The following is a 25,368-nucleotide window of genomic DNA, read 5'->3' as shown; positions in this document are numbered from 1 at the left end:
TAATATCCAGAATCTACAAAGAACTCAAACAAATATACAAGAAAAAAACAAACAACCCCATCAAAAAGTGGGCAAAGGATATGAACAGACATTTCTCAAAAGAAGACATCCATACAGCCAACAGACACATGAAAAAATGCTCATCATCACTCGCCATCAGAGAAATGCAAATCAAAACTACAATGAGATACCATCTCACACCAGTTAGAATGGCAATCATTAAGAGTCAGGAAACAACAGATGTTGGAGAGGATGTGGAGAAATAGGAACACTTTTACACTGTTGGTGGGATTGTAAACTAGTTCAACCATTATGGAAAACAGTATGGCGATTCCTCAAGGATCTAGAACTAGATGTACCATATGACCCAGCCATCCCACTTCTGGGTATATACCCAAGGATTATAAATTACTCTACTACAAAGACACATACACACGTATGTTTATTGCGGCACTATTCACAATAGCAAAGACTTGGAATCAACCCAATGTCCATCTGTGACAGACTGGATTAAGAAAATGTGGCACATATACACCATGGAATACTATGCAGCCATAAAAAAGGATGAGTTTGCATCCTTTGTAGGGACATGGATGCAGCTGGAAACCATCATTCTTAGCAAACTATCACAAGAAGAGAAAACCAAACACCGCATGTTCTCACTCATAGGTGGGAACTGAACAATGAGATCACTTGGACTCGGGAAGGGGAACATCACACACTGGGGCCTATCATGGGGAGGGGGGAGGAGGGAGGGATTGCATTGGGGAGTTATACATGATATAAACGTCATGCACATGTACCCTAGAACTTAAAGTATAATAAAAAAAAATGTTTAATAAAGAGAGATAAAACTGTGGTAAAGAAAAGATGTTTATGAAATGCAAGTAAAATTATGGGTAATTGAAAATAAGTGGAAAGACAAAGTGGAAGCTTGCACTCAGAAACCTGGTCAAAATCCCATAGACATTGTAACTGAAAAAGAAAAAACACAGCAAAAGAGTGACAAATTATTTAGTCACACAAAACAACATCAAGAAAAGATAGTTTTAAAAGGCAGAGCTTTAATGTGTTTTCTTAAAAATAATAATGGCAGATAAATTTCTGGTTAACTGAATCAATAAAAAAACAGATATTTACTAGTAATATGACTCTGTGAGGTTACGTTGTAGACACAAAACATTAATACTCAGCCCCTATCATCAACAAACTTCCAGTGTAATTTACTGAAATTTCCTTGAGACAAACCTTTTCTTTTTCTTTTTTAATTTTTAATTGTTGTGGGTATATAGTAAGTATGTATATATATTTACAGGGTACATGAGATGCTTTGGTACAGGCATGGGATGCATAATAATCACATCATAGAGAATGGGGTATACATCCCCTCAAGGATTTATCCTTTATGATACAAATATTCTAACTGTACTCTTTTAGTTATTTAAAAACATACAACTACATTAACTGTACTTACCATGTTGTACTATCAAACACCAAATCTTTTTTATTATATTTTTTTTGCACCCATAAACAATCTCCACCTCTCTCACAACCCCCACTACCCTTCTCAGCCTCTGATAACCATCTTGCTACTCTCTATGTCCATGAGTTCAATTGTTTTGATATTTCGATTCCACAAATAAGTGAGAACATGTGATGTTTGTCCTTCTGTGCATGGCTTATTTCACTGAATGTAATGACTTCCAGTTCTATCCATGTTGTTGCAAATGACAGGATTTCATTCTTTTTTTATGGCTGAATAGTACTCCATTGTGTGCATGTGCCACATTTTCTTTATACGTTAATCTATTGAGGGACACATAGATTGTTTCCAAATTTGGACTATTGTGAACAGTGCTGCAACAAAAGTGAGAGTGCAAATATCTCTTTGATATACTGATGTCTCTTTTTTTGGGTATACACCCAGCAGAAGGACTGCTGGATCATATAGTAGCTCAATTTCTAGTTTTCTGAGGTACCCCCAAACTGTTCTCCATAGCGGTTTTACTAATTTACATTCCCAACGACAGTGTACAAGAGTTCTCTTTTCTCCACATCTACACCAGCATTTGTTATTGCCTGTCTTTTGAATAAGAGTCATTTTCTCTGAGGTGAGATGATATCTCATAGTTTTGATTTGCATTTCTCTGATGATCAACAAGCTTTTTCTTAAAGAAGAAATTCAAAAATTCATAAACTCTGTATGCACTTTTAACTGAAGCTGTAATTTTTTTAACCAAGTGGAAAGTTGTATAAAGAAAAGATACTCTTGCTCAATTTCATCTAATTTTTAATTTATATTACAAGGTGAAAAATGCTCCATTTTTTGTTAGAATCACCTTTATTTTGATTTGCTACAAATGCTTAATAATTGTTTCATATATTTCACTCAATATAAAAGAAAACTTTACCTGTAATTCTAATACACTCTGAATAAAACACCTTCAAGATTCTCTCAAAGGTTTCTTTAAGCAAGAGTAATGACATTTGGTATAATACATTAAGTACAGAAATTACAGGATAAGGATATAAAAGATTTATTTTAAAATATATTATTTTGAGTATAAATTTTGACATTTGGTTTCATTTTCTTTCCTTTAATAAAAATATATTAGAGATTTTTATAGTAGGGATTTTCAAATTTAATTGTTCAGAAATACATTTTGAGCCCAGAAAAATACTTTCTATTACTTTTAAATATCCTCACATCCAAATGTATCTCTAATATTCTCATGAATATTTTCAGAGAAATTTAATACACATATTTCCCATTTAAATCATACATTATCAAAATGCCATCTCAAAAGTAATGTGCTGAATCTTTCTATTATCAACCTATGAAAGATTTTCTTTTGATTAAGAGCAACATATATATTTAAAAGCTACTGTTTATTTCCTCACACCAAGCTCACAAAGTTCAGGACCATAAACATACTTTCTTTCTTATATTAATGAGGGGAAAATGAATAATCTAGCAACTGGTCTCAAAAACATTTCTAAACATAGAAAGGAGGAAGCAAATGAGTTTTTAATACAGTGAATACAGTTCAGTAAGCTCATTAGCATCGTATCCAAACCTCTTAGAATACTGTATTAAAAACCCTGACAATCTCCCTAGGGGATAGAGATAAGAAGTCTTTTTTTATATATATACTTATCCCCTGAAATATTAAGGGACAGCAAAAAGTGTTAATTTACTTTCCACCTCCCCTATTCCCACCTCTTCATAAGACGGAAGACAAAGGTGACTTCGGCTGATAAATTCTTGGGTGATTCTAGCTCACTAAGATTATTCTTTTCTGATATTGTTGTAACACTTACTGACTCAAAATTTACTTAATATTTTCAAAAATGTCAGTGAATGAGTTCAATGAGAGAACAGGGAAGTGAAGAAGACCCAGATTACAGATTGAATCCCAGGATGAAATCTAAAGAAATTACTTTATTATCTGGAGGCTATTAGCTACTATTATTTTACTATTAAGCAGACCCTATACACAGGCATTTTTGTTTTCAAAAAGAGAGAGAGGTGTGAATAACCTTGTCCAATCCATAATGAAAAACCTCAGATTCACTTAATGTATATATATCATTGTGTATCAGCATTAATATCCCTGTAAAGGGTGACACAGTACTCTTCTCCTCTAAACAAGTGATGGCAGGTAGATATTATAGGTAGATACATAGACAGATGGATCTCAAGATTTTAAAACTAGAGCTTACACAATCTTCTTAAGCTAAGGAAATCGGTCCCTACCCTGTTCTCAAGCTTACCTCAGGCATAAACATTTTAAAATATTATTATGATTATAAAGGTAACACATTACTATTGTTACAAGATGGAGACAACAGGAAATAATTTTTCAAAAGGAAATTAAATGTCCCAAAAAGCCACTACTGGGAGAGAATCTATGTTAACATTTTGGTGTATTTTTTTCTAGTCTTCACACAAAAGTCTAGCACTTTTTATATTTTCCCAAATTCTTTCCCCACTGAAGTTTGGTAAAATTCCCTTCAAGATGTTTAAGCTTTCAAAACCTGCAGCATCGCAACCACTTTGTGAGACAAATGGATTCAAAATCCAGGGAAGGAGTGCCTAAATGTAGGTGAGGAGAGTAGATTAGATGAAGAAATGGGTGGAAAAACCCTTTTATACTTTCCAGACTCCTAGGGACATGGTAAGAAAAAATGCATTACTATTGCGATATACTATTGTACTTGCCACAATTTTAAGTTAGATAAGATTCCAAATTAAAATAACTTTGTGCATAAACAAAATTCTAAAAGGCTTAGTTATTCTAAATGACTAATTCCTGGAGATGCTAAGATTGTCTTGGCATCGCTGTAGAATTTTCATAAACACAGGGACATTGATTGATTGCATCCAAAGATACATCCCAATCACTCAGAATAGAATTCACAGACCACAAATAGTTCGTTTGACTAATATTCCTGAAGTCACTCAGCACACTACCATTTGCATATTGTAAAAGATTTAATGAAAAATTCATAGAGGACTTGATTACACTAATGAGTTTGGTTATATTGGGCCTTTCTTTATAAACCTGGATAAAGTAATGTTAATAATACTAGCCTACTTTTGTGCCACACTTTACAACACTTTCAAATGCAGCCTGATTTTTTTAAAAAGTGCTACTGGAAGGAGAATTAGCAGATAAGATATTGGTAAATGAGGGAATTAGGGTAATTTAATGCATTGGTTCAGATCTAAATTTTTTTTTTAGCATATTAGTGTTTTGCCCAACCAAGTGCCAGCAGCTAAATGTACACTACACAACTTTAGGACTATGTACAATGCCTCCCTTACTCCATATTCTTCCTCTCAACTTGGGTTAACCAAATCCATGCTCTTGGAAGCATATACCCATTGCACTTTGTATACTTTGACCTACCTTCATAGCTCAAAAGCCTCAATCCTTCCTTACCCCCTTTTATCAAGCCAACTTCTCTCTCTCTCTCTCTCTCTCTCTCTCTCTCTCTCTCTCTCTCTCTCTCTCTCTCTTTCTCTCTCCTTTTTCTCTTAAGGCAAAGTTCTATATTCACTGCAGAATAGATTTATTAGGAATTTCATTTGTCTTTGAAATTGCAATAGTATTGTTATGAGTATGGTCATTTTAGATACAGCTCAGGTTATAAAGTTGCATTTGTTTTCAGTTTTATGCCCTTATTTTTAAAATTTCATTAATGAGGCCGGGCGCGGTGGCTCAGGCCTGTAATCCCAGCACTTTGGGAGGCCGAGACGCGCGGATCACGAGGTCAGGAGATCGAGATCATCCTGGTTAACACGGTGAAACCCCGTCTCTACTAAAAAAAAAAAAAAAAACGAGCCGGGTGAGGTGGCGGGCGCCTGTAGTCCCAGCTACTTGGCAGGCTGAGGCAGGAGAATGGCGTAAACCCGGGAGGCGGAGCTTGCAGTGAGCTGAGATCCGGCCACTGCACTCCAGCCCGGGCAACAGAGCAAGACTCCATCTCAAAAAAAAAAATCATTAATGATTTTTAGGGCTGTGAGGTTTTCTAGGAACTCGTATTACAGTAGAAATACTCATACATTGTGTTTTTTGTTCATCTTAACAAACTTTTGAGGCTCATAATCTTGTGAAATGAAGCTTCATCACTGTGACTGACAAAAAATGAATAAATAAACGTATGAGGTAGGCAGGGCTATTTCCTCCATTTCACAGATGAAGAAACAGGTTCAAAGAACTTAGATGTTCATCCATCAGCACATGGCAAGTAATCGTCAGAAAGAGTCCGGAGCCCTGACCTGCTGATTCGTATTCTAATGCTCTTGGTACAGTAACACACTCAACATTGTTAATAACTATCTGCATACATTGTTTTATTAATTATGATCTGCCTTATAATGTCGTTTCACAGATTAAAATTAGTATTTCAAAATTTGATGCTTATTTTGTTTAGGTGTTCAAAACTCATCTGCTTAGCTACTCTTACTTGTGACTCCCTTGAATGCCTTAGAACATAGTAGAAACCCTACCTTTTATCCTCCACTGCTCATTCCTATCTTGTCCAGAAAAAAAAAAAAAACAAAACACAATACATCAGCTGCACTGCTGAGGGATTGAGGTCTTAAAAAGAATGCTCTAATTCACAAATAAAAATCCCATGATTGCACACTGGTCCTGGTGTTTCAGAAGACTAATGTTTGCTGGAAAGGTATTATAGGCCTTTCCACCCAAGAGAGGAGAAAACAGACCTGGCTAAAATGGGCATGTGAATAATCAGATCATCCCTAAATACGGCTACATAGGATGATTCATTATAGATTCACCCATGACTGTGCAGTGCACTTTAGTGAACACCTTTCACGTATGACACATTGTTAGGCACTGAAACACAGAAACAAACATAACAGAACCCCTGCCCTCTGGCACAAAGGGAAAAAAGACTGGTGAGAAGTCCTACTGGAAAGGCTTGGAAGTGGTTCTCAAAATTAATGGTATCCAATTTACCTGGAGGGTTTACTAAAACCAATTGGTTAATTAAAACAAAAGGATTGTTGTTTTAATTCTAAGTTTCTGTATTTTTAGGTCAAGAGTGGGGTCTGAGATTTTGCATTTGTAACATTCTTTTACGTGATGCTAAGGCTGCTGGTTACTTAACCTTGTCAAGCTTTTATTATCTGTATAAATTGGACCTCAGTAATAGTGTCTAACCCATAAGATTGGTTTGAGAATTTAAAAAATTGATAGCAAAGAGCCTAGTACATAGTGAGAAGCCAATAAATGTTAGCTTCTAATATTATTTTCATTATTATTAAGGTGTTTTAGGAGGATTCTTTCAAATTCTCTCCTAATTAAAATTATTTGAAATTTCTTTACCAAAGACAAACTGATAAAAATTAAGTAAAATTCTGAGAGAGTTTACTTGTAGCAATACTAAGAATTAAACCAGCAATAACCTATTCTTCCCTTATTCTGCTTTTGATACGGTGGAGACTACTGGGCATCTAAGATGAGCTGATAAAGGTGAAAGTATTATCCTGAGGAGAAGATCAAAGCAATAACAAAAAAGAGCTTGAAGTGAAACAGTCAACTTAAAAATCCTCTGTCTGTCCTACATCCCCACTTAACACACACAAATTTCCATGCAGGAACCAGAACTCCATCTACACTTTGCCTGTCTCTGTTAAAGTCATTATTATTATAATAGCAGAATCATTAAAGAAGGAAATATTGGACTCCTTTTCTCAGTTGAAGGTCTGCTGTTTCAAAACTCAAGCTGCGTCCAGTTCTGTTAACATGACAAGGCTCCTGAACATTTCCTCAGCAGGACATGACATATGTTGAAAATAAGGTTATTGGATACAAAATACAGAAAATAATGATTGATCTCCCATGGAAAACAGCTGCTTCTTGTTAGCAGTTAAACAAATGCTCTTTTGCTGGGTTTTGAATAATTCTTTTTTTTTTTTTTTGAGACCCAGTCTCACTCTGTTGCCCAGGCTGGAGTGCAGTGGCACGATCTCGGCTCACCACAACCTCCACCTCCCGGGTTCAAGTGATTCTCCTGCCTCAGCCTCCTAAGTAGCTGGGATTCCAGGCATCCACCACCACGCCTGGCTAATTTATTTTATTCTATTTTATTTTGCATTTTTTAGCAGAGACACGGTTTCTCCGTGTTGGCCAGGCTGGTCTCGACTTCCTCACCACAGGAGATCCAGATTACAGGCCTGGGTCACCACACCTGGCCAGGTTTTGCAGAAATCTTAATGCTAAATACAGAGACATTCCAAAAAAGGCATATATGGTCCAAAAGGAATACAGAAAATGCCTTTCCTTAACAAAATTTCTCTGAAACTTGAAGTACATAAAAATCTCTAAACAATTAATACCCAAGAAAGGTGAGGCCTGCCCTAGGCCAATGAAAAAAATATGAAATGTTTATTAGAGATGTGTTCTTTACTACACATAGGACAATACAGAAAAAAAAAAAAAAACTAAATCAAAATGACCTAAACATTAGATAGCAGAAACAAACTAGTATAGTATCCATGTGATAGATTATTTGTGTGTGTGTTCCTTGCTAAAGATGTGATGCCCTATTAAAGTATACAAAGAATATGCTTTCATTGGGTTTGTGAATATCTCTTCTAAGTGTCAATTTTATTAATGATGCTCTAGGCTTTAAAATAATCAAAGAAGTTACTACATGAAAAAGATATTTGCACATGCATATTTATAGTAGCACAATTCACAACTGCAAAAATGTGGAACCAACCTAAATGCCCATCAATCAACGAGTGGATAAAGAAACTGTGGTATATATACATAGGATGAAATACTACTCGGTTATAAAAAGGAATGAATTAATGGCATCTGGTAAGACTTGGACGAGATTGGAGACTATTATTCTAAGTGAAGTAACTCAGGAATGGTAAACCAAACATTGTATATTCTCACTCATAAGTGGGAGCTAAGTTATGAGGATGCAAAGGCATAAGAATGACAATGGACTTTGGGGACTCAGGGGGAAAGGATGGGAAAGGCGTGAGGGATAAAAGACTACAAATATGGTGCAGTGTACACTGCTCGGATGATGGGTGCACCAAAATCTCAAAAATCGCCCCTAAATAACTTACTCATATAACCAAACACTACCTGTTCCCCCAATAACCTATGGAAATTAAAACAAAAATATTACGATCAATTAAGAATAGAAAGATTTAAAATGTGCCATTAAATAAAGTACCTAATATTTTAAGAAATCACTTTCTGTTTCAGTGAACACAAACTTACATAAAATGGAAGCATACTTTAATTCCTGGATGACATTTTAACCATTGTTCTTAGGGGGTTGGATTTTTTGCAGTCTCCTGATACAGAACTCAAAAATGATGAGCATCAACTGTATATTCTTCACCACTTTAAAGATATTACTCCATTTGTTTCCTAGATTCTACCATAAAAAAAAGTATGGCATTTTAGGCATTCTGTCTTTTCAACCTTGCTGATTTTAGAATTTTTTCTTTATTCCTGATTTTCTGAGGTTTCACTAGAGGTGGTATGACTTTAATCTTAATTACCTCTACAACGGTTAATGTTCACTTCTAATCTGAAAGCATATATCTTTCTCTAATTCTGAAAAAACCATTTTTAGATGTCCTCTCTCCAAACATTCCTTCTTTGCCATTTCTCCTGTTTCTGAGAATCCTAATTCCCATATACTGGAACCCCTCAATAGATCATCTCTGTAGCTTAACTCTTCTTCCATATTTTTTATCTCTATGTAATTTGGCTGTGTGCTATAAATCCTCACCATCATCTTTTGCTAATTCTTTCTTAAGTTATATGAATACCTATATGCACAATTTTGACACTTTTATGTGATGTCTCCTCATTTTTGATTCACAGTTGCCTGTTTTTGTTTCATTAATCTTTTGATATTCCTTTTTCTGTCTTTTTGATGATTTTGACCATAGTTAATTACAAGCCATTTATTACTATTTGCTTGTTGATGAACCAAATTCATTTTCTAATGTCGGGGGTTTGTTTTTTAAGCTTTTTTACTGGACATTGATTTTTTTTTGTTGTTTCTTTCTTTTTTCTTTTTTTTTTGAGACAGAGTTTTGCTCTTGTTGCCCAGGCTGGAGTGCAATGGCATGGTCTCGGCTCACCACAACCTCCCCATCCTGGGTTCAAGCAATTCTCCTGCCTCAGACTCCTAAGTAGCTGGGATTACAGGCATCCACCACCATGCTGGGATCATGGGTACCGCAACCACACCCAGCTAATTTTTGCATTTTTAATAGACACAGGGTTTCACCATGTTGGTCAGGCTGGTGTCAAACTCCTGACCTCGGGTGATCCACCCTCCTCGGCCTCCCGAAGTGCTGGGATTACATGCATGAGCCACCCTGCCCAGCCGGCATTGAGTGTTTTTCTTTAGTTGGCAACTTCAATTTGCATGAAAGCATTTTTTTTCTCTGCTCTCTCTCTGAACTCATTCCTCCCTTCTATCAGTTTGGCAGCTGCCTGCATCTGAACTGTCCAGGAGGGGTATTGCATGAGGGCATGCATTCCAGAAAATGGAACTAACACAGACTGTCTTGGAACAATCAGGTAGTTTGGCCTAGTTTTGAGTCCTTCTCGCCATCCAATGTATGTAAAATAGAACAAGCAGCTTAAGTCAGCCTTACTTTCCTAGCCCCTAATTCCCTGCAGTGAGTTCTGCCCTGGTACCCTGATGTTTTGAGTTGAACTGGGTCCTCCACAAACTTATACATTGAAGTTCTAACCTCTAGGTTAGAACTAGGTTAGAACTAAGGTCTCCCAGAAGGTGACCTTATTTGGAAAAAGTGTCATTGCAGATGTAATTACTTAGAATTAGGTCATACGGAAGCAAAATGAGTTTCCAATCTAATAATTCTGGTGTCCTTCGAAAAAGAACACCATGTGAAGAGAAGGATACCTACACAGGGAGAAAGCCACATAATAATGAAGGCAGAGATTGGGGAGATGTTTCTGCAAGCCAACAATCAGCACTGATTGCCAGCACCACACCGGAAGCTAGGGAAGAGGCCTGGAACAGATCCTTCCATAGCACCTTTAGAAGGAGCATGGCCCCTCTGGAACTTTGATCTCAGACTTCTATCCACCAGAATGATTAAACAATAAATGTTGGTTGTTTAAGCCTTTATTTCAGCAGCCCTAGCAAACTAACATATCTACCATATGTGGGGTTCTTTAAGTCTCTGTTAGGAGTTTTTGTGCCTCGACTCTTTCCAGAAATGGAGCCCAAAATATCTGAGACTTTAGCTAAGTCCGTCCACATCCACTTACAACTCAGTGTTTCTGTTGCTTTTTTGTAACATGAAAGGGTCTTCTTTTTATCTTAATTTTTTTAGTTTAGTTTTTTAAACCTAATTTTTAAAATATATTTTATTTACCACTAACATACCTCTGGACAGAATAAAAGAGTTTAATATGGGAACTCACATTAAAATAATTCCCCAAAATACCTATTTTCTAAATATTATATAAGAAACATATATTCTTTTACAAGTGTAAAAAGGATTTTAAGGAAAAAAGACACATTTAACAATGAATATTTTGATCCATGGTTTTAACAATATTTTACAGAGGAAAGAAAAAAATATGAAGAAAAGAGAAAATGAAGAAGCAACAACAGTAACAACAACCAAAAAAAACCATCAAAAAAGGAAGTCCATATTACTCTAAGAGGGTAAGTCAGATTTATCTATACACAGATTCCAAGGAACAGGAAAATTTTTTTTAAATCAGTAATAAAAAATTGATTGTTATTTTATTTTCCTTTGATTAATATTAATATTTTCTAATCCACTGTTCTAGATATAATGATTCCCTTAATTCTTTCACTGACCAGCTTTCACCCACGTCTGTTTAGAGAAAAAAATTGCAACACTAAATCAGATCCCCTAAGAAATGGGTGTTGGTGGCATCAAGTTTCCTAGAAGGTCTTTTAGGAAGCTGGGTGGAAGGATACACTTTGCTGCCTGGAAACCAATATTCATACGCATTTGTGCTATTTTCTCTGACGAACAGCTTGCACTGTTAAACCGCTGATAAAACCTTTCAATGATTCCAGATTCAGAGTATCTGCAAACATCAGCCATGGCCAATAAACCAATCAAACAGCCTAAAAATTGTAAACAGAGTTGCAGTCAGTTTGTAACATATATTTAAAAATATCCAACAAACCTAGGATCTAGGTCATGCATATAAAAAATAGATGATAATTATATAAAGCAAGGGCAATTGAATTATCTCCCATACAATTCTTATCACATTTTTATCATACACTTTTTAAAAGCATTTCTGGTATATAAGCTAACACACTTTCAATGTAAATTCCTCATTGGAGAGATTATAAATATCTTTGCACAAGATGTTTATGGGGTAGGGGTCATTGTAGAAAGAGTACTAGATTTGGAGTAAAAAACAAACTCTGGTGCCATAAGTTATTGATCATAAGAAAATTTTAGTCTTTCTGAGTCCTCTTTTCCTCATAAGTAGAAGCAGGAATAGTATCACTTTCCTTACATGGTAGATTATGTCAATAATGAAGTGTTATTTAACAATTTCTTTACATTATTAGAAAAACATGGGGAGAAAAATGACTGAAAAACAGAAAAAAAGTAAAATTCAGCAAAAATGAATTATCTCCTTGAAAAGTAAAGATACATCATGGCATCGTTATTTCAACTTGTGAAAGAATGTATACGTGTCTAGTCATAATGTGTAGGCTGACTTAAGTGCGTGGCTTGGGCTCAGATACACTGGCCCTGATCTTTTTGCTTCATGTTTTGAATCAGTATGGTGGAGTCAGTGATTTGAATAATATTTGGTTCACATAAAGGGCCTGATGAACCAAACCCACATAGGTTCAACTGAATTCCTATTTATGGATATATTAGTAGATAAAAACCTTGGACTGTTCTTTTTTCACAGTGAATCATGTTCCTGGTGAGTAGATCTATTCAATAAATCAAATTATAGATGGTAAAATAGCCTTTGCACTATGAAAAAGAAAGTCATGAGCCTTTACTTCCATCAAGCGGAAGAAGCCCAGTGAGACTTGCCCTTTTCTGATGGGCTGGAAAGCAGGCTGTTCCTTGGGCAGAGTCAGAAACATTCAATTAGTCAATTTTTTTTTTTTTTTTTCCTATGAGCCAGCAATGTGTTGGGCCTTAGGTAGTATACAGATGTATGGGAAGGACGCTCTACTCAAGGAATGTTGAGTCTAATAAGACAAATGTGTGAACCTCTAACTATAATAAAAATAAGATTGAGTTTTGTGTAGATTTTATGTGAGTGTGCGGTGAGTAATGGAAAGAGAAATGAAAGGAAGCAGGCCGAGCGTGGTGGCTCACGACTGTAATCCCAACACTTTGGGAGGCTGAGGCAGGCGGATCACCTGAGGTTGGGAGTTTGAGACCAGCCTGACCAACATGGAGAAACCCGTGTCTACTAATTAGTCAGGCGTGGTGGTCCATGCCTGTAATCCCAGCTACTTGGGAGGCTGAGGCAGGAGAACTGCTTGAACCCTGGAGGTGGAGGTTGCAGTGAACGGAGATCACGCCATTTCACTCCAGCCTGGGCAACAAGAGCGAAACTCTGTCTCAAAAAAAAAAAAAGAAAAAAAAAAAAAAAGGGAAGAAAGAAAAAAAAAAAGAAAGAAAGAAATGGAAGGAAGCAAATGTTGAGGCACTAGGAGTGTATGAAGAGTAGGCATTTTCCTTACATTTTCCCATTCAATGTAACCTTCCCAATAGTTCCACGAAGTAGAGATACCACCCATATATTAGCTATGGTCAATTTGTCCTCAGGACATCTAGAGAAGATTAGCTTCAATAGTCCTTTTGCCATTAGTTAACAGGGACAGTGGATAATTGGGAAATTATATCCTCATTCGTGGGAAGCTCAGAATTCCTGCTACAGGGCAGACAGAATGGTATGAATGTCCTTGCTGCACTGATGTTTTCATTTATCGTACGTGATAAATCAGAAATATTTGTTTTATGGAATGTAATAATTTTTTCTGTTACAATATTTATAACTATAAAATTTTAATTATTTAAGCACCTCCCTTATCCCCCTTTATTCGCCAAAGCATCCTAGTTTAGGCAATCAGTGTAACTGAAGCAGTGCCCTTGTCTGGGGTAAATTCCCAAAGTTTGTTGTCTCAACCCAAGGGAATCAAGGACATGGACACATGAGAAATGGGTTTAGGAGCGGAGGTTTAATAGTCAAAAGAAAAAGAAAGGAGAATAGCTTTCTCTCCTGGGAGAGAGAAGGGCACCTGAATGGGGCTTCTGGCCCCGAGGAAGAGTACACAGGATTTTATAGACAGGCTTGAGGAGGCAGTGTCAGATTTACATAGGGTCCAAAGATTGGTTGGACCAGGTTTGATGTTTACATAGCATGCAAGGAAGCTGGCCACCCTACCCTAATCTTTTATTATGCAAATGAAATCTCTACTTGGCCAGCTGCCACGGTGCCTGCTCCTTACTGTGCACGTGGTTGACAAGGAAAGGGAATGATGGAGCCGCCATGTTGGACATGCCTAGTCCCAGGTAGCCTTTCCTATTGGCACATCTGCCAGCATTCAAGCAAGCTTCTAGTTTGCTTGTCTATGTCTGCAGATTTATTTTACAGACTGCTTTTTGTTATAAAACAAATGATTTGGGGGCTGCTTTTTATTAGAAGAAAAACCTTACTGAGGACTTCCTTACCTTCACTATCTGCCTAAATAATTTCTTAACTCCTATATCATTAAAATTATTCTATTCTGTGATCCTGGTACTCACCTGGCCTAAGTGCACCTGTGCAACAGTGTACGGAGATACTACTTGAAGCATTGCAACTGTCCTTCAAGTTCCACCCAGCCATGAGACCCAGAATTTTCTCTAGCGATATTTGACTAAAGTAGGGAATTGCCAACTAGTTCTCCAAACCTCAGCGAAGATAAGAACAGACTTCAATTTTTAGCCAGGCCAAGAAACTCCAAGGAGCTGCCTAGGCAGACTTAACCTGTCATCTTACCAACCTCACTGTAAAAAGCAGGAATTTACACCATGAAATCTCTAAAATTATTTTTTATGATTATATTTCACATTATTTACTTTCCAGAAAGAAAGAAAATAAGAATATTTCCTGAACCAAATTTTGAGAAACATTAATCAATAATGTTTTATTTATAAATTTCTTCATATAAAATGTTATAAAATCTATATATAGTTATATATGTATACTTAGTAGCACCCTTAATAAATTGACTTCATTAAAAAGAGAAAGCTCACATTAAGTTAGGATATTCCTAGACAAGTTGGGTTATGTCCTCAGTTACTTAAAAAGAAATAATGATAACAATACTTGGGAATAAGTGGTTCCAAATTATAAATCAGGTGATAGATCCTCCTAAATAATTCTAAATTACTTTTCTCTAGCTTTAGAAAAAGAATAACAACCTATATATAAAGATAAATCCCCAAATTGTCTAATGCGTCATTAGCCTGAAAAGGAATGTTTTGACTCCCTTATATTTAAAATAGCAAACTATAATTAGCATGAATTGAGCAAAAATTTTTTTTCAAAAAATTGTAGGCTTAATCATAGAGGATATCATCACTATAACAAGCAGGAACGAGCCATGCATAAAGCATAATTTGTAAAGTCCAGGTCCTACTTGGCATATGGACATATCATATAAGCCAGTGCTTGAAAAATGACAGTTGCAATAACAGCCTGGGAGTAATATCCAAAAAAGGAAACAGATATATCAAAGTGAAAAAACAGATCCTGTAATTATTACTTTACTTGGTGAGGCAAGGTAGCTCATTGCTTTTTGAGTAAAGTAAGTAAGTCTTCCAAGAAGACTATAGGGAAAACTGTCCCTTACTGAATTTTACCCATGAGCCCAGGAAGTTAGTTTACCTCATTTTGTCTCCCTTGTCTAATGAAGGATTAGATAATCACTAGGGATAAAACAGGACAGCCAATGGAAGGAGAGAGACAGATAATTTCAAATAGGATATGTTTCTTACTTTAACCTACCTCTGGCCTAATGGTCTTTGGAAACTTAAAATAATTTTAGAGAAATTATAATGAACGAATACATTTAGGAGTTAGACATGTGATTTGGTATAATAAAAATGAACAAGAATATATTATTAATGTTAATTTCAGTTCTGTAATTCCAAGTCCTAATACTTGATCCAAAATGGCTTTCATGACTTAAATTATATACTAGAAACTAAGAATGTTGCCAAATTTAATGCCAATCTGGTGTTATATGTTTAAGTTATATAACAAAGAATGAATATTAACTAATATCCCACTAATATGTTTAGTAGAGAAGGATGACTAGTAGCAAGCATGTGAAGTCTTTTTGTGTATATTTTTTAAAAAATTACTATGAATGCTAATGGTCTAGTTACCATAGCCTGAGTTTCTTTCACCATAGCTAATAATAAAACATTCTTGCATGTTTTAAATTTAACAAGTTTATATTTTATCCAATTTTTCTCTTTGAATATTTTTACTGGATGTAAAATAATGTTAAAATTTGAGGAAGCACAACAGTGCTATTTTGAAAATATTTTTTTATTATAAATGTATTCCATGTTCAAGGTAAGAAAAAAGCATAAACAGTGCAGAGAAAAAACAATTGAAAATAAAAAGTCTCTCCCTTTTAATGATCCTCTCATATTTTCCCAGACCCAGAGGTTATAATACTATTAATAACTTCCTATGAATTTATCCAGGTATCTTAAAATACCAGTTCTAACACACACATACATGCAAGGTTTAATATAGTGTAGACAATTTTTCATCTGTACATAAGTAACTATTTTATTAATTTTGATCATTACCTTATGTTTAAATGTGTTAACATTTTTTATTAAGGCATGAAAGTCTAGGTAAGTAAATAGCTTTGTAAATAGGTCTGGGACACAATGGATATCCTCCCTGATAAGCCGATGGAACAAAGACAATGACGTATCTAAGAAAATCACAGGTGATGATTTTGCTAATTGTCTTTTCTGTGAACATTACGTAGGCCAGAGGCTCTGGCTTTTTTATTTTATAGAATATAGTCATTTGAGGAAACACTATTAAGCAAGATGTCATTCGTCAAACATTTGTGTTTTAACAAGATGAGGGGTACTTTTATTTTTATCAACTTCTCTCATACAGAATCACTTAGAAACATTGGCATTTTCAATGAACTTCATATTTGAGGAAATGAATACAAGCCCATACTTTGAAAATAGAACAAAATGCAATTTTATTTGTTAAATTACTCGAAATAGCAATCCAACTGGATTTTTGAGTAATTGAGCTTCCTTTCTCTTCAGCTACTAGTCTTTTAATATTAAACAGCCCCGCTAACATTTTGCAGATAATCATGCCTAAAGTAGTGCTTAAAATTGGGCTGTTAATGAGAGTGCTGGCAGATCTGAGGTTCTTGCAAAATCTATTATAGATTGTTTTAAAACTTTATTAAGGGTATATCAGATGGGTCCATAAAATACAGGGATGTTTCAATACAGAATGTGACTTTTATTAGTCCTCTCATGAAAAACGGCATCAGTTTGATTCGAGATGGCAATAAAAAATATATAGCCTGTTCTAGGGAGCTCCATTTTCCCAGATCTTGAGATTTGTGATTAGTAGGCAAAGAATTTATATCACATAGTAGGTAAGGTAATGGACAAAGTAAGATTTACCATGCCAAAACTTTCCATAGAAAGTCAAATCCATACAACCTGGCTAATGTGGCATTCCTCCTGATATTTCCTTTAAGTGCATTCGAGGATTACATACATGCGTTTTTGATGCTCAATATTAGGAATGAGATGATCCATTTATATATAATAGTTATAGTAGGTTACAGTTACATAATTATAAATATATTATATTTATAGATAATAGTTATAATAGGTTAATAGTTATGTCTGCTCAAAACTACCAGAAACTGTTTGCGAGTTCCACACCTTCTTTAAGATATCTTAAGAAAAAAAAGAAGTTAATGACATTATAATTTAGAACATGTTCAATTTTCTTAACTTTCTGGGTTTTTTTTTAACAAAATAATTGCAATATCCTGTATGTTATGACAAAAATTCCTATGCTTTTAGGTTTATAAGCCAGGCATATGCTTCTGCCTTTCATAACACTCACTCCCCCGTCCCATTTCCACCTAAAAATACATTCCTTTTTCAAAAACAATTATTGTTTTTTTTTTTTGTTTTAGGAAATGTTGTTTATTTTTCATCAACTTTATTTCCATCTTGTTTAAAAGTCTGTAGAAAAACACCTTAAGATACTCAGTGGCAAAAAAACATAATAGGGGAGCAAGATGGCCGAATTGGAACAGCTCCAGCCTCCAGCTCCCAGCGCCAGCGACACAGAAGACGGGTGATTTCTGCATTTTCAACTGAGGTACCGGGTTCATTCACTGGGGAGTGCCAGAAAATCAGTGCTGGTCAGCTGGTGCAGTCTGACCAGGGAGAGCTGAAGCAGGGCAAGGCATCATCTCACCTGGGAAGTGCAAGGGGGAAGGGAATTCCTTTTCCTAGCCAAAGGAAACTGAGACAACACGTAGAAAATCGGGTAACTCCCACCCTAATACTGCGCTTTACCAGGGGTCTTAGCAAATGGCACGCCAAGAGATTATATCCCATACCTGGCCCGGAGGGTCCCACGCCCATGAAGCCTCCCTCATTGCTAGCACAGCAGTCTGAGATCTAACTTCAAGGTGACAGCAAGGCTGGAGGAGGGGCGCCACCATTGCTGAGACTTAAGTAGGTAAACAAAGCCTCCAGGAAGCTTGAACTGGGTGGAGCCCACTGCAGCTCAAGGAGGCCTGCCTGTCTCTGTAGACTCCACCTCTGGGTGGAGTCTGACAGCTGTCTGACAGCTTTGAAGAGAGCAGTGGATCTCCCAGCACAGAGGTTGAGATCTGAGAACGGACAGACTGCCTGCTCAAGTGGGTCCCTGACCCCTGAGCAGCCTAACTGGGAGACATCCCCCACTAGGTGCAGACCAATACCTCACACCTCACATGGTGGGGTACACCCCTGAGACGAAGCTTCCAGAGAAAGAATCAGACAGCACACTCACTGTTCAGCAATACTCTATCTTCTGCAGCCTCTGCTGCTGATATCCAGGCAAACAGGGTCTGGAGTGGACCTCAAGCAATCTCCAGCAGACCTACAGCTGAGGGTCCTGACAGTTAGAAGGAAAACTAACAAACAGAAAGGACACCCACACCAAAACCCCATCAGTACGTCACCAGCATCAAAGACTAAAGGCAGATAAAACCACAAAGATAGGGAAAAAGCAGGGCAGAAAAGCTGGAAATTCAGAAAATCAGAGTGCGTCTCCCCCTCCAAAGGAATGCAGCTCATCGCCAGCAATGGATCAAAGCTGGAAGGAGAATGACTTTGACGAGTTGAGAGAAGGCTTCAGTCAATCAAATTTCTCAGAGCTAAAGGAGGAACTACGTACCCAGTGCAAAGAAACTAAAAATCTTGAAAAAATAATGTAAGAATGGATAACTAGAATAATCAATGCAGAGAAGACCATAAACGAACTGACAGAGATAAAAATCATGACACGAGAAATACGTGACAAATGCACAAGCTTCAGTAACTGACTCGATCAACTGGAAGAAAGAGTATCAATGACTGAAGATCAAATGAATGAAATGAAGCAAGAAGAGAAGTCTAGAGAAAGAAAAGGAAAAAGAAATGAACAGAGTCTCCAAGAAATATGGGATTATGTGAAAAGATCAAATCTACGTCTGACTGGTGTGCCTGAAAGTGAGGGGGAAAATGGAACCAAGTTGGAAAACACTCTTCAGGATATCATACAGGAGAACTTCCCCAACATAGTAAGGCAGGCCAACATTCAAATTCAGGAAATACAAAGAACGCCACAAAGATACTCCTCGAGAAGAGCAACTGCAAGGCACATAATTGTCAGATTCACCAAAGTTGAAATGAAGGAAGAAATGTTAAGGGCAGCCAGAGAGAAAGGTCGGATTACCCACAAAGGGAAGCCCATCAGACTAACAGCAGATCTCTCGCCAGAAACTCTACAAGCCAGAAGAGAGTGGGGGCCAATATTCAACATTCTTAAAGAAAAGAATTTCAAACCCAGAATTTCATATCCAGCCAAACTAAGTTTCATAAGTGAAGGAGAAATAAAATCCTTTACAGATAAGCAAATGCTTAGAGATTTTGTCACCACCAGGCCTGCCCTACAAGAGATCCTGAAGGAAGCACTAAACATGGAAAGGAACAACTGGTACCAGCCATTGCAAAAACAGGCCAAAGTATAAAGACCATTGATGCTAGGAAGAAACTGCATCAACTAATGTGCAAAATGACCAGCTAACATCATAATGACAGGATCAAGTTCACACATAACAATACTCACCTTAAATATAAATGGGCTAAATGCTCCAATTAAAAGACACAGACTGGCAAATTGGATAAAGAGTCAAGACCCATCAGTTTGCTGTATTCAGGAGACCCATCTCACATGCAGAGACATACATAGGCTCAAAATAAAGGGATGGAGGAAGATCTACCAAGCAAATGGAGAACAAAAAAAAGCAGGGGTTGCAATCCTAGTCTCTGATAAAATAGACTTTAAACCTTCAAAGATCAAAAGAGACAAAGAAGGACATTACATAATGGTAAAGGAATCAATTCAACAGGTAGAGCTAACTATCCTAAATATATATGTGCCCAACACAGGAGCACCCAGATTCTTAAAGCAAGTCCTTAGAGACTTACAAAGAGACTTAGACTCCCATACAATAATAATCGGAGACTTCAACACCCCAATGTCAACATTAGACAGATCAATGAGACAGAAAGTAAACAAGGATATCCAGGAATTGAACTCATCTCTGCACCAAGCAGACCTAAGAGATATCTATAGAACTCTACATCCCAAATCAACAGAATATACATTCTTCTCAGCACCACATCGCACCTATTTCAAAACTGACCACATAGTTGGAAGTAAAGCATTCCTCAGCAAATGTAAAAGAACAGAAATTACAACAAACTGTCTCTCAGACCACAGCGCAATCAAACTAGAACTCAGGACTAAGAAAATCAATCAAAACCACTCAACTACATGGACACTGAACAACCTGCTCCTGAATGACTACTGGGTACATAATGAAATGAAGGCAGAAATAAAGAGGTTCTTTGAAATCAATGAGAACAAAGATACAACATACCAGAATCTCTGGGACACATTTAAAGCAGTGTGTAGAGGGAAATTTATAGCACTAGATGCCCACAAGAGAAAGCTGGAAAGATCTACAATTGACACCCTACTATCACAATTAAAAGAACTAGAGAAGCAACAGCAAACACATTCAAAAGCTAGCAGAAGGCAAGAAATAACTAAGATTAGAGTAGAACTGAAGGAGATAGAGACACAAAAAACCCTCCAAAAAATCAATGAATCCAGGAGCTGGTTTTTTGAAAAGATCAATAAAATTGATAGACCACTAGCAAGACTAATAAAGAAGAAAAGAGAGAAGAATCAAATAGACGCAATAAAAAATGATAAAGGGGATATCACCACCGACCCCACAGAAATACAAAGTACCATGAGAGAATACTATAAACACCTCTATGTAAATAAACTAGAAAACCTAGAAGAAATGGATAATTTCCTGGACACTTACACTCTCCTAAAACTAAATCAGGAAGAAGTTGAATCCCTGAATACACCAATAGCAGGCACTGAAATTGAGGCAATAATTAATAGCCTACCAACCAAAAAAAGGCCAGGACCAGAGAGATTCACAGCTGAATTCTACTGGAGGTACAAGGAGGAGCTGGTACCATTGCTTCTGAAACTATTCCAATCAATAGAAAAAGAGGGAATCCTCCCTAACTTATTTTATGAGGCCAACATCATCCTGATACCAAAGCCTGGCAGAGACACAACAAAAAAAGAGAATTTTAGACCAATATCCCTGATGAACATCGATGCAAAAATCCTCAATAAAATACTGGCAAACCGAATCCAGCAGCACATCTAAAAGCTTATCCACCATGATCAAGTGGGCCTCATCCCTGGGATGCAAGGCTGGTTCAACATACACAAACCAATAAATGTAATCCAGCATGTAAACAGAACCAAAGACAAGAACCACATGATTATATCAATAGATGCAGAAAAGGACTTCAACAAAATTCAACAGCCCTTCATGCTAAAAACTCTCTCAATAAATTCAATATTGATGGAACATATCTCAGAATAATAAGAGCTATTTATGACAAACCCACAGCCAATATCATACTGTATGGGCAAAAACTGGAAAAATTCCCTTTGAAAACTGGCACAAGACAGGGATGCCCTCTCTCACCACTCCTATTCAACATAGTGTTGGAAGTTCTGGCTAGGGCAATCACGCAAGAGAAAGAAATCAAGCATATTCAGTTAGGAAAAGAAGAAGTCAAATTGTCCCTGTTTGCACATGACATGATTGTATATTTAGAAAACTCCACCATCTCGACCCAAAATCTCCTTAAGCTGATAAGCAACTTCAGCAAAGTCTCAGGATACAAAATCAATGTGCAAAAATCACAAGCATTCTTATACACCAGTAATAGACAAACAGAGAGCCAGATCATGAATGAACTTCCTTTCACAATTGCTTCAAAGAAAATAAAATACCTAGGAATCCAACTTACAAGGGATATAAAGGACCTCTTCAAGGAGAACTACAAACCACTGCTCAGTGAAATCAAAGAGGACATAAACAAATGGAAGAACATACCATGCTCCTGGATAGGAAGAATCAATATCGTGAAAATGGCCATACTGCCCAAGGTAATTTATAGATTCAATGCCATCCCCATCAAGCTACCAATGAGTTTCTTCACAGAATTGGAAAAAACTGCTTTAAAGTTCATATGGAACCAAAAAAGAGCCCGCAATGCCAAGACAATCCTAAGTCAAAAGGACAAAGCTGGAGGCATCACGCTACCTGACATCAAACTATACTACAAGGCTACAGTAACCAAAACAGCATGGTACTGGTACCAAAACAGAGATATAGACCAAAGGAACAGAACAGAGCCCTCAGAAATAATACCACACATCTACAGCCATTTGATCTTTGACAAACCTGAGAAAAACAAGAAGTGGGGAAATGATTCCCTATTTAATAAATGGTGCTGGGAAAATTGGTTAGCCATAAGTAGAAAGCTGAAACTGGATCCTTTCCTTACTCCCTATACGAAAATTAATTCAAGATGGATTAGAGACTTAAATGTTAGACCTAAAACCATAAAAACCCTAGAAGAAAACCTAGGCAATACCATTCAGGACATAGGCATGGGCAAGGACTTCCTGTCTAAAACACCAAAGCAATGACAACAAAAGCCAAATTGACAAATGGGATCTAATTAAACTAAAGAGCTTCTGCATAGCAAAAGAAACTACCATCAGAGTGAACAGGCAACCTACAGAATGGGAGAAAATTTTTGCAATCTACTCATCTGACAAAGAGCTAATATCCAGAACCTACAAAGAACTCACACAAATTTATGAGAGAAAAACAAACAACCCCATCAAAAAGTGGGCAAAGGATATGAATAGACATTTCTCAAAAGAAGACGCGCATACAACCAAAAGATACATGAAAAAATGCTCGTCATCACTGGCCATCAGAGAAATGCAAATCATAACCACAATGAGATACCATCTCACACCAGTTAGAATGGCAGTCATTAAAAAGTCAGGAAACAACAGGTGCTGGAGAGGATGTGGAGAAATAGGAACACTTTTACACTGTTGGTGGGATTGTAAACTTGTTCAACCATTATGGAAAACAGTATGGCGATTCTTCAAGGATCTAGAACTAGAAATACCATATGACCCAGCCATCCCATTACGGGGTATATACCCAAAGGATTATAAATCATGCTGCTATAAAGACACATGCACACGTATGTTTATTGTGGCACTATTCACAATAGCAAAGTCTTGGAATCAACCCAAATGTCCATCAGTGACAGACTGGATTAAGAAAATGTGGCACATATACACCATGGAATACTATGCAGCCATAAAAAAGGCTGAGCTCGTGTCCTTTGTAGGGACATGGATGCAGCTGGAAACCATCATTCCCAGCAAACTATCGCAAGAACAGAAAGCCAAACACCGCATGTTCTCATTCATAGGTGGGAATGATCAATGAGATCACTTGGACTCTGGAAGGGGAACATCACATCACACACCGGGGCCTATTATGGGGAGGGGGAAGGGGGGAGGGTTGACATTGGGAGTTATACCTGATGTAAATGTTGATGGGTGCAGCACACCAACATGGCACAAGTATATATATGTAACAAACCTGCATGTTGTGCACATGTACCCTAGAACTTAAAGTATAATTAAAAGAAAAAATACAACTTTGGTTAAAAAAAAAAAAAAGATACTCAGTGGTTGTTTCTACCCATTCAGTGGCCAGAGCGGTGGCAGCTGCAGACCAGTTCTCCATGGTAGGCTGTGTTATAGTCTTCGGTAGGGCACTGCTGAATAGGCACAGAAGGCATCTGCATGCCTTCAAACCAGACTGCAACAGCAGGTTAAGGAGCAGTAAACTCAGCAGCTGGAGCAGTCCTTTCACCCTGAAATTCCTCCTTGGTTACAGCTTTCTCAGAAGCAGACTGCCCTTCCTTTTTAATGTCTTTGCAACAGTAGAAATCAGACATGACCTCCCATGGATGTTCACAGGAGATGGTGCCACACATGCACAGAACTTCCAGGCCAGCACCCACCACATCAGACCCATTCAATGAGTTTCCTAGCTGTTGCATGGATGGCAATGTCCAAACAGTGCAGAGGAGAATGTGTGTTACACAGAGCAATGGTAGGTATGCTAACATAACATGCCTCTGTGAGGGGCTGGTGGTCAGTTCTGGGATCAGTAACCACCAGAAGACATGGCTCCCAGAAGGCTGCCTGGATCTGGATAGTAAAGTTTCCAGGAATAGAGCCACCAGCAATAGGAGTGGCTCCATTGGCAGCAGCAAACTTTGCCAAAGCCCACTGGCCAGTATTCCCTGAGGACATGACACTGACATCTGTCGTTAATGGCAACAATGGCACAAGTTGCCAGCAGAAGCTTCTCCCAGGTCTTCTTCAGATTTATGGTATAGATGTCATCACTTTTCTTTTTGGAAATGTACTGCTGCATTTGAAAGTCAGGTTGGTGCCATCTAAGTGAGTTTCTGCTGCAAAGAATTTGAGAACATCCTCCTTCATTTGCAGGATGTTAAGGGCTCTGGACATTGTGAAAGTTTCCCTTTAATTACAATGGGAATCCAGAACAATACAGTACGGGCCTCTCTCTGAGTAGCAAGGAAAGCTACTATTATCTTCTGAAGCAGAATATCAAAGCTGTTTTAGGTCTATTTTTAAGAATGCATAAACTTAAACTTGGGAACTCAGGCATTAGAGATTAATTATGCTTGCTGGGCACAGTGGCTCATGCCTGTAATCCTAGCACTTTGGGAGGCAGAGGTGGGTGGATTGCTTGAACTTAGGAATCTGGACCAGACTGAGCAACATGTGAAAACCCCATCTCTACCAAAAATACAATTAGCTGGGTGTACTGGCCGGCAGCTGTGGTCCCAGCTACTCTGGAGGCAGAGGTGGGAGGATCCCAAGAGAGAGAGAGAGAGAAGAGAGAGAGAGAGAGAAAGAGAAAGAAAGAAAGAAACTAATCATGTTTTCCAGGAGTCTCCTGAGAGAATATTTCAATCATGTCTACAGACTAATTTTTAAATTAAAATTT

The 25,368-nt window shown here is 37.3% G+C and overlaps 1 pseudogene; it reads right to left on the bottom strand.

The window, feature by feature from the left end:
• Positions 1-17,489: 17,489 nt before the first annotated feature.
• Positions 17,490-24,863, bottom strand: LOC117078440 (annotated as a pseudogene).
• Positions 24,864-25,368: the final 505 nt, after the last annotated feature.

Source organism: Trachypithecus francoisi, unplaced genomic scaffold (assembly GCF_009764315.1).
Source record: "Trachypithecus francoisi isolate TF-2019V2 unplaced genomic scaffold, Tfra_2.0 Lachesis_group0, whole genome shotgun sequence".
Classification (NCBI taxonomy): Eukaryota; Metazoa; Chordata; class Mammalia; order Primates; family Cercopithecidae; genus Trachypithecus; species Trachypithecus francoisi.
Note: the sequence above shows the minus strand (reverse complement) of the source record. Positions and strands in the feature narration are given on the sequence as shown.